General features: G+C 46.6%; 1 long non-coding RNA gene across 2 annotated transcripts in view; it reads right to left on the minus strand.

Moving 5' to 3' along the window:
- Positions 1-8187, minus strand: part of LOC132833958 (uncharacterized) — an 84193-nt gene extending 76006 nt beyond the window's left edge. For both annotated transcript variants that reach the window (XR_009647126.1, XR_009647125.1), the window contains exons 1-3: positions 8114-8187; positions 7016-7130; positions 245-654 (exon numbers count right to left, since the gene is read on the minus strand). This is a non-coding gene — a long non-coding RNA (uncharacterized LOC132833958). The remainder of the gene's footprint in view (positions 1-244; positions 655-7015; positions 7131-8113) is intronic.
- Between the last annotated feature and the right edge of the window lie 351 nt (positions 8188-8538).

Here is an 8538-nt window from a genome sequence, read left to right on the forward strand (position 1 = left end):
CACACACACACACACACAGCAAGGGAGGAACATACCTCACATAGTGAGGGAGGAACATGACTCACATAGTGAGGGAGGGGCATTTTCACACACACACATTGAGGGAGGGACATGCTCACACACACACAGCGAGGGAGGGACACACACAGTGAGGAGAGTTACACACACACACAGCGAGGGAAGGGGACACACACACCTACACACACACACAAACACAGAACAAGGGAGGGAATCGTGCACACACAGTGATGTGTCTCCTCGGACGTGTAATCGTCCAGCTCTCACTCCAGTCTGCTCCCTCACAGGGTCACCGTCTCTGTCACTCCCAGGTACAGCTAGGCCTCGATCCTCAGTGCTGATTTATATTCTCCCAGGTGTGAGTCAGCCTCAAGCTCCTGCTCCAAGTTGCTCCCTCACACGGGGGGTCACTCCCTCTGTGACTCGGTGCTGATTTCGAGCCTCCTGCTCTGCTGTTTCTCCAGATCCAAGTCCCAGTCGGCCTTGACCCTCACTGCTGATTTATATTCTCCCGCTTTGTGCTGCTCTCTCAGACTCTCTCCCTTAGTGACTCCCAGGTAATGGTAGGCCGCAAGCCTCAGCAGAGATTTATAACATCCCATTCCGCACTGGTCTCTTACAGGATCACCATTGTACCTGGAAGACAGTGGGAAATAGGAGGATTAGACAGAGCAGAGGGTTTTACAGTGATTGAGGGAGCTGTAGGGGATGGAACAGGTTATCTGGGGAGCTAGGCAGACCTGCAGTAACTAAAGAGCGTTACTGGAAGATACAGCGAGTTGCAGACACTGAAGAAGGCAAAGGAAATAGAGAAATGGTGGCTTGTTCATGACGGAGCTTTGTAGAGTCTAAAGGGCTTCAAAGTTTGGGAGAAGATTTGTAGCTCGGGTGCTCGTTGTTGTGGTTCTGTTCGCCGAGCTGGGAATTTGTATTGCAGACGTTTCGTCCCCTGTCAAGGTTACATCCTCAGTGCTTGGGAGCCTCCTGTGAAGCGCTTCTGTGATGTTTCCTCCGGCATTTATAGTGGCTTGTCTCTGCCGATTCCGGTTGTCAGTTCCAGCTGTTCGCTGCAGTGGCCGGTATATAGGGTCCAGGTCGATGTGTCTGTTGATTGAATCTGTGGATGAGTGCCATGCCTCGAGGAATTCCCTGGCTGTTCTCTGTTTGACTTGTCCTATAATAGTAGTGTTGTCCCAGTCAAATTCATGCTGCTTGTCATAGGAGTGTGTGGCTACTAAGCATAGCTGGTAATGTCGTTTCGTGGCTAGTTGGTGTTCTTGGATACGGATCGTTAGCTGTTTTCCTGTTTGTCCTATGTAGTGTCTTGTGCAGTCCTTGCATGGGATTTTGTACACTACGTTGGTTTTGCTCATGCTGGGCATCGGGTCCTTTGTTCTGGTGAGCTGTTGTCTGAGAGTGGCTGTTGGTTTGTGTGCTGTTATGAGTCCGAGTGGTCGCAGTAGTCTGGCTGTCAGTTCAGAAATGTTCTTGACGTATGGTAACATGGGCCAGTCCTTTGGGGCGCGGCATGTCCTCGTTCTGTTGTCTTTCCCTGAGGCATCTGTTGATGAAATTGCGTGGTGTTTGACCCCACCCCACAGCTCACCAATAGGATAAACAACACACTGAGAAACTACAAAAAAGATAGATAACCACGTTAGACCTACAGATAATGAAAACTGAAAGCAACAACACCTTCAGATTCTATGGACTACCTAAAGTACACAAACCAGACATCCCACTCAGACCCATAGTATCACTACCAGGGACACCATCACACAAACTGGCTAAAGATCTACAACAGAAACTGAAACACCTGATCAGCAGATCCAGACACTCTATACAGTCAACACAGGAATTCTTGGACATCATCAGAAATACACACATAGACAAGGAAGAAACTATTCGACGTAACAGCACTGTTCACCTCTCTTGACAAAACCCTAGCCAGAGAAACAATAGCCAACCTGCTGGACGTACAGAACAGACAACAAGACGGGGAACCTATCAACAAAGACGGCATACTCAAACTACTGGACCTGTGCCTCACAACACACTTCACATTCAACAACCAAATATGTGAACAAATCAACAGCACACCCATGGGCTCACCCATCTCTGGACTCATCGCAGAAGCAGTAATGCAAAGATTAGAACAAACAGTCTTACCGCAAATTCAACCCAAACTCTGGGTCAGATATGTGGATGACACCTTTGTAATAATTAAAAACACAGGAATAGAGAACACACACCGGATCATCAACGCCACACTCACAGGAATCCGATTCACTACAAAGGTAGAAAAGGACAACCAACTCACATTCCTAGACGTGATGGTACAGAGAACACCGAACGGAGAATTCACAACAAAGGTATACAGGAAAGCCACACACAGAGACCAAGTCCTGAACTACGAAAGCAACCACCCCAACACACACAAAAGAAGTTGCATCAAGACACGGTTCAAAAGGGCCACAACACACTGCAGTACACCAGAACTGCAAAAAGAGGAAGAAGAACACCTCTACAATGTATTCGCCAGAAACGGATACCCCCGCAGTTTCAGTCAGGATTGTCTGTATGGATCTGCTAGACAACTGTCCTCTAATATTGATGAGGGCAGTACAGATGATGTGGGTTATATGGAGTTCATTAAGGTCTTTGACAAGGTCCCACACGGAAGGCTGGTCCAAAAGGGAAGATCCCATGGGATCCAAGGTAAGTTGGTAAATTGGCTCCACAATTGGTGGAGGGTTGGTTTTGTGATTGAAAGCCTTTGCCCAGCGGGTGTACCACAGGGATCTGTGCAGGAGCCATGCTGGACATTATGGACATTAATCACTCGGATGTGAAAGTAGAAGGTAACATTAGTAGGTTTGCAGATGACATGAAAGATGAGGGTGTTGTCCATGGTGAGGGGGATGGACTCAGGCTGCAGTCTAATTTCCATCAGATGATAAACTGAGCAGAGTAATGACAGACAGAGTTTACTTCTGATCACTGAGGCAATGCACTGTGGGAAGTCTAATAAATGAATGATATCCATCATGAATGGTCGGTCCTCCTGGAGTACTGAGGGACACAGGGACCTTGGTGGGCAAGTCACTGGATGTCTGAAGGTGTCAGCACAGGTAGACAGGGCTGGGAAGGCACCTGAACTGGGAGCAGGAGGGGGACCCATATCCTGGTGGCGAACGTTGCTGGAGCTGGTCGAGAGGATTTAAACTTGTCTGGCAGGGCTGTGTGACTCCAAAGAGTTGTAAGGCCAGAAGGAAATTTGAGGCTGGTACAGATGTTGTAGAGAGCAATATAAATAGACAAGGCAGGCACGAACATAGCAGACAATGAGGGAAAACGGGTGGATTAAACTGCAGTTATTTCAATGCAAAGGGCCAGACAGATAAGGCAGATAAACCCAGAGCATGGATGGGAACATGGGATTGGGATACCATAGGTATTACAGAAACACTGCTGAGGGAGCGACAGGACCAGCAGCTCGATGTTCCGGAGACAGATGCTGCAGGAAGGATAGAACAGGAGGCAAAACAGGCGGAGAGCTTTGGTTTTGACTGGGGGAAACATCCCAGCAGGACCTAGAGGGAGTATTCATGCAGGATCGCCCAGTTAAATGATATTAGTGGAACTGAGAAATAAAAATTGGCCATTAGTTTTCTATGGTCGGACTACAGCGATAGGCAATGGGAGATGAAGGAGCAAATATGTCAGGAGATTTCAGATATCTCTTAGAATATTAGGGTTGTAATGATAGGGGATCCTAACTGTTCCAAACCTGGACTGGGATTCCTACTAAGTTAAGCATTTGGATGAAAGGAATTTGTTAAGTGTGTTCCTGAAACTCCCAGTCATTATGTAAGTGGCCCAACTGGAGAATGGGGCTAAAGCTGATCTCCCCTTGGGAAACAAGGTCGGGAACGGGACTGAGGTGTTAGTGGGGGAGCACTTTGGAAAGTCACCACAATTGCATTCGTTTGAAAATAGTGATGGAAAAGGAAAGGCCTGGCCCACAAGTTCAAGTTATTCAATGGAGCAAGATAGTATTCGACATGAATTTTTAAAGTAGATCTGGGGAGGCTATTTGCAGGTATGTGGATGGGTGTATGAATAGCAAAGATTTAGAGGGATATTGGCAAAATTGTGGCAAATGTGACTAGAAACATCATACAGGAGTTGGTCTGAAGGGCCTGTTTCCATGCTGTATATCTCTATGACTCAATGTCTTGAAATGAGTCCACATTATAGAAAAGGAGGTGCTGGAGGTTTTAAAACACAAAGGTAGATAAATTCCCAGGACTTGATCAAATGTAGCTCAGGACATTGTGGGAAGCTGGTGAAGAAATTGTAGGGCCCCTAGCAGAGATATTTGTACCATAGAGAGATGCATGTGATAGGCTGATAGACTGGAGGGTGGCATTGTGGACAGTGAAGGTGGTTTTCTGAGATTACAAAGGGATCCTGATGAAATGCGTGAATGGCTGAAAAACTGTAGATGGAGTTCAATCTGAATAAATGTGCGGTAATGCATTTGGTACAACAAACACGGGCAGGACTTATACAATTAATGGTAGGACCTTCGGTAGTGTGTTGTAGAACAGAGGGACCTCAGGGTTCAGGTACATAATTCTTTGAAATTTGCAACATGGAGAGACAGGATAGTTTAAAAAAAGGTGCTTGCCTCATTTGCTTTCACTGCTCAGTCCTTTGGATATAGGAGTTGGAAGCCATATTGAGATTATACAGGCCATTGGTGAGTCCTCTTCTGGAATACTGTGTCCAGTTTTGGTCGACCAGTTATAGGAAGGATATTATTAAGCAGGAAAGGGTTGGGAGGAGATTTACTGGGATGTGGCTGGGTATGAAAGGCTTCAGTATAAAGAAAGGCTGAACAGGTTGGTATTTTTCACTGAAACCTGAATGTTGACAGATGACCTCATAGATGTTTATAAAATCATGAGGAGGATAGATCGAGTTAATGGGAGTTGTCTTTCCCATGGACAGGGGAGTTTCAAGGCAAGGCATTACATTTTTAAGTTTAGAGGAGAGACATATAAAAAAAAGACATGAGGAGCACATTGTTACACAGAGGATGGGTTGTGTGTGGAATGAACTTCCCAAGGAAGGGGTGAATGTGGGGACATTTACAATGTTTAAAAGACATTTGGATTAGGGCAGGAATAAGAAAGGTATGAAGGAATATGATCCAGGAACAGGTAGGTGGGATGAGATCCGTTTTAGAGTATGGTTAGTGTTAACCGAACAGTGTGGTATGACTCTCTGACTATGATTATAATGTTGTGTCATTAATTAAGAAAGGCTGCAAGAGAAAGCCAGGGAGCTACAGGCTGATGAGCGAGACATCAGGGTGGGTCAGTTGTTGGAGGTAGTTCTGACAGGTAGGCCTTATTACGAACAGCCAGCATGGCTTTGTGCGTGGGATAACATGCCTCACAAACTTGACTGGAGTTTGCTCAAGATGTGACCAAAAACATAGACAAAGGCAGAGCAACAGACGTTGTTTCTGGCTTCCGCAAACCCCTGTTCAGGGTGAAGCATGATCCATTGGTTAGTAACGGTAGATAACAAAGGATCAGGGAGAGCTTGCCAACGGGATACAAAATGGGATGACAGTGAGAGACAGAGGATGGTGGGAGAGGGTTGTTGTTTAAACTGGGGCCTCTGACCAGCAGTGTGCTGTAAGGATTGGTGATGGGACCACTGTTGTGCACCATTTACATAAACAATCTGACTGAAAAGAGAGCCGTCCCTGTTAGTATGTTTGTGGATACCAAGATTAGTGGAAGAGTGGGCAGGGAATATAGATATCGAAGGGGATATTAATCAACTGGGCCAGTGGGCCAAGGAACGAAAGATAGAGTTTAATTCAGGTATTGGATTTAATCAGACAAACCAGGGAGGACTAACACAGTTAATGGTTGGGCCCTGGAGAGTGTTGTAGAAAAGGGAGAGACCAAGGGGTGCAGTTACATTGTTCCTTGGACTGGCATCACAGGGGGACAGGGTGGGGAAAGCGGTAATTGGCACACTTGTCTTCATTGGTCAGAGCATTGAGTACATGAGTTGGAGATATTGGTAACACTGTCGTCAATATTTCTCCTGGGCAGAGGAGGCCACGGGGTGACCTTATAAAGGTTTATGAAACAATGTAGGGCCTAAGTAAGGTGAATAGTCCAGGGTAGGTGAGTCCAAAGCTAGAGGCATAAAGGTGGGGTGAGAGAGCAAGGATTTAAAGAGGGAGCTGAGGGGCAACATTATCCACAGAAAATGGTGCATAGACGGAATGGACTGCCAGAGGAAATGGTAAAATCAAGTACAATTACAACATGGAAAAGACACTTGGGCAGGTACATGGAGAGGAGAAGGTTTGAAGGGATATGGGCCAAACACAGGCAAATGCGACTCATTCCGTTTAGGAAACCTCGGCCGAAGAATCATGCCGCACAGAAGCAGACCCTACGTCTGCAGTTATTGGAGGAGGAGAAGACTATCGAAACAAGGCATGTTGTAGAGATTGAAGCAAGTTACAGCGATAAGGATGGTCATCTGGACTGGAGGTTTCAAATATGTGAAATAATTGGTGAGAGGGGAGGAGATGACAGAGGTAGGAACTGTTATAGGAGTTAGAATGATTGAAGACACTGGTCCTCAATACAAGCCATAGATAGTGTTGGAGAGGGAATAGGGAACAGAAAGATCCCAGGTTGCATTACCATCCTCTCATGGGAGGCCTGCTTTCCCCTCAGTTGTTCTGATGCTCCCTAAGAAAGCACAGGACTGGACTGATAACTGGGAACTCCCGATGCTGTCTCATTACAACAAAACTTGCAGCAGGTATGGTGATTGAGCCTGGGTTGTGTCTGTACTGTGCTCCCCCTCCAGCACTTTCTCTATGTCCTGTTTTGTTAGCTGATGTTTAGATCCCTCTTACTACTTTCTGCTCTGTGCACTGGAATGATCTTACCTGGCAGCAGGATTGATTGAAGTCTCCGACCTCCCTGACTTTGTCTTTCTGGCTGACCAACCATCGTCCCAACCAGCAGTTGGCAAGTCTATTGAGTCAGGAACTCCATGAGTACCTGTAGAAGACACAGAAAGGGGCAGAATGGGAAATTAGACTAATGCTTTGAGGGTGACACATATAGAATGGCACTGAGCCCCACATAGATCTGGAAAATCCCAGTCTCCATTCCTGACCTGTGCTGCCTCATCTCTCTGGAGCGGAGAATTCTGTTGGCTCATGATCCGGAGTAGCTTCAAAAGTGAGAGACGCTGACAGAAGCAGCAATTAGACCCCCACAGTGAGGGATACCAGACGGTGAGGTACTGAGTCACTACACCAGAGCGCCGGGTCAAACAATTGTGCAGGAAGAAAGGGTTTTGATTCATGTTGCACTGGGATATACAAACTGTGAGCAGGCGAAGTGATGGCCTTGGGGCATTATTGTGTGACAATTTATCCAGAAACTGAGCAAATGTTCTCTGGATACAGATCCAAATCCCACCATTGTAAATGATTGAATGTGAAATAAATGCTTCAAAAATGATGTAATTAAAAACATGTAAGTGAGTATTAAACAATTGCTGATGTTAAGAAAAATCCATCGGATACATCCCTGTCTTTGGTGAAGTAATCTAAGATGGGACTGTGATATCACAGGGATTACAGAACAACAGCTGAGGGAGGGACAGGACAGGCAGCTCAATGCCCCAGGGGACAGATGCTGCAGGAAGGACAGAAGGGGAGCTGAGAGAGGAGGAGAGCTGCTGGTTGTGATTGGGTGAAACATCACAGCAGGACTGAGAGAGGAGATTCCTGCGGGACCGCCCAGTGACGCTGTGTTCATGGAATTAATCAATAACAATGGGGCTTCCCTTTCCTCTGATTGTTCTACAGACCCCGATAGCCCCGCCTTCCTGCACCTTGACCTTCACAACATGGCGGCCCAGAGCGCTCCCTCTTCCCTCAAACAAATGGCGGCCGTGACCCTGGGCCGCTTCCCTGATCAGAGACCGCCACCTCCTTGCCCGAGCCTGGAGGGGCTTTTTGGTTTTTTTTAACCTCTATCCGAGATTTGTGAATTCTGTCCGCTCCTTTCTCCCAGCGACGCTCCCACACACCGGCTCTGAGCTCACTCTCTGAAGCCGATCGCAGCTACTTGCCGGAGAAAGCAGCTCCGTGTCTCCCTCTCCCTGTCCCGATCAGTGTGACACTGCGCATGTGCCACATAGGAACCAAACTGCGCGTGCGTCTGAGGTTTCCGGTGAGTTTATACAGATTATTCATAACTGAAGAGAATCATGGGTGAAATATTTGTCATTAACAACAGTTCTGTCGACTTACAGATATAGAGCTGGCTAGTATGAGAGTAGATTGTTCGGTCCAACTCAACCATACTGGCCAAGTATGTAAATTACCAGTCGTTCTGAGTTTGAAAACAAGTTTCTTACTCAATTTGTGCAAATCGATTGAAAATATGTACGTTA

Source organism: Hemiscyllium ocellatum, chromosome 38 (assembly GCF_020745735.1).
Source record: "Hemiscyllium ocellatum isolate sHemOce1 chromosome 38, sHemOce1.pat.X.cur, whole genome shotgun sequence".
In the NCBI taxonomy this organism is placed as follows: domain Eukaryota; kingdom Metazoa; phylum Chordata; class Chondrichthyes; order Orectolobiformes; family Hemiscylliidae; genus Hemiscyllium; species Hemiscyllium ocellatum.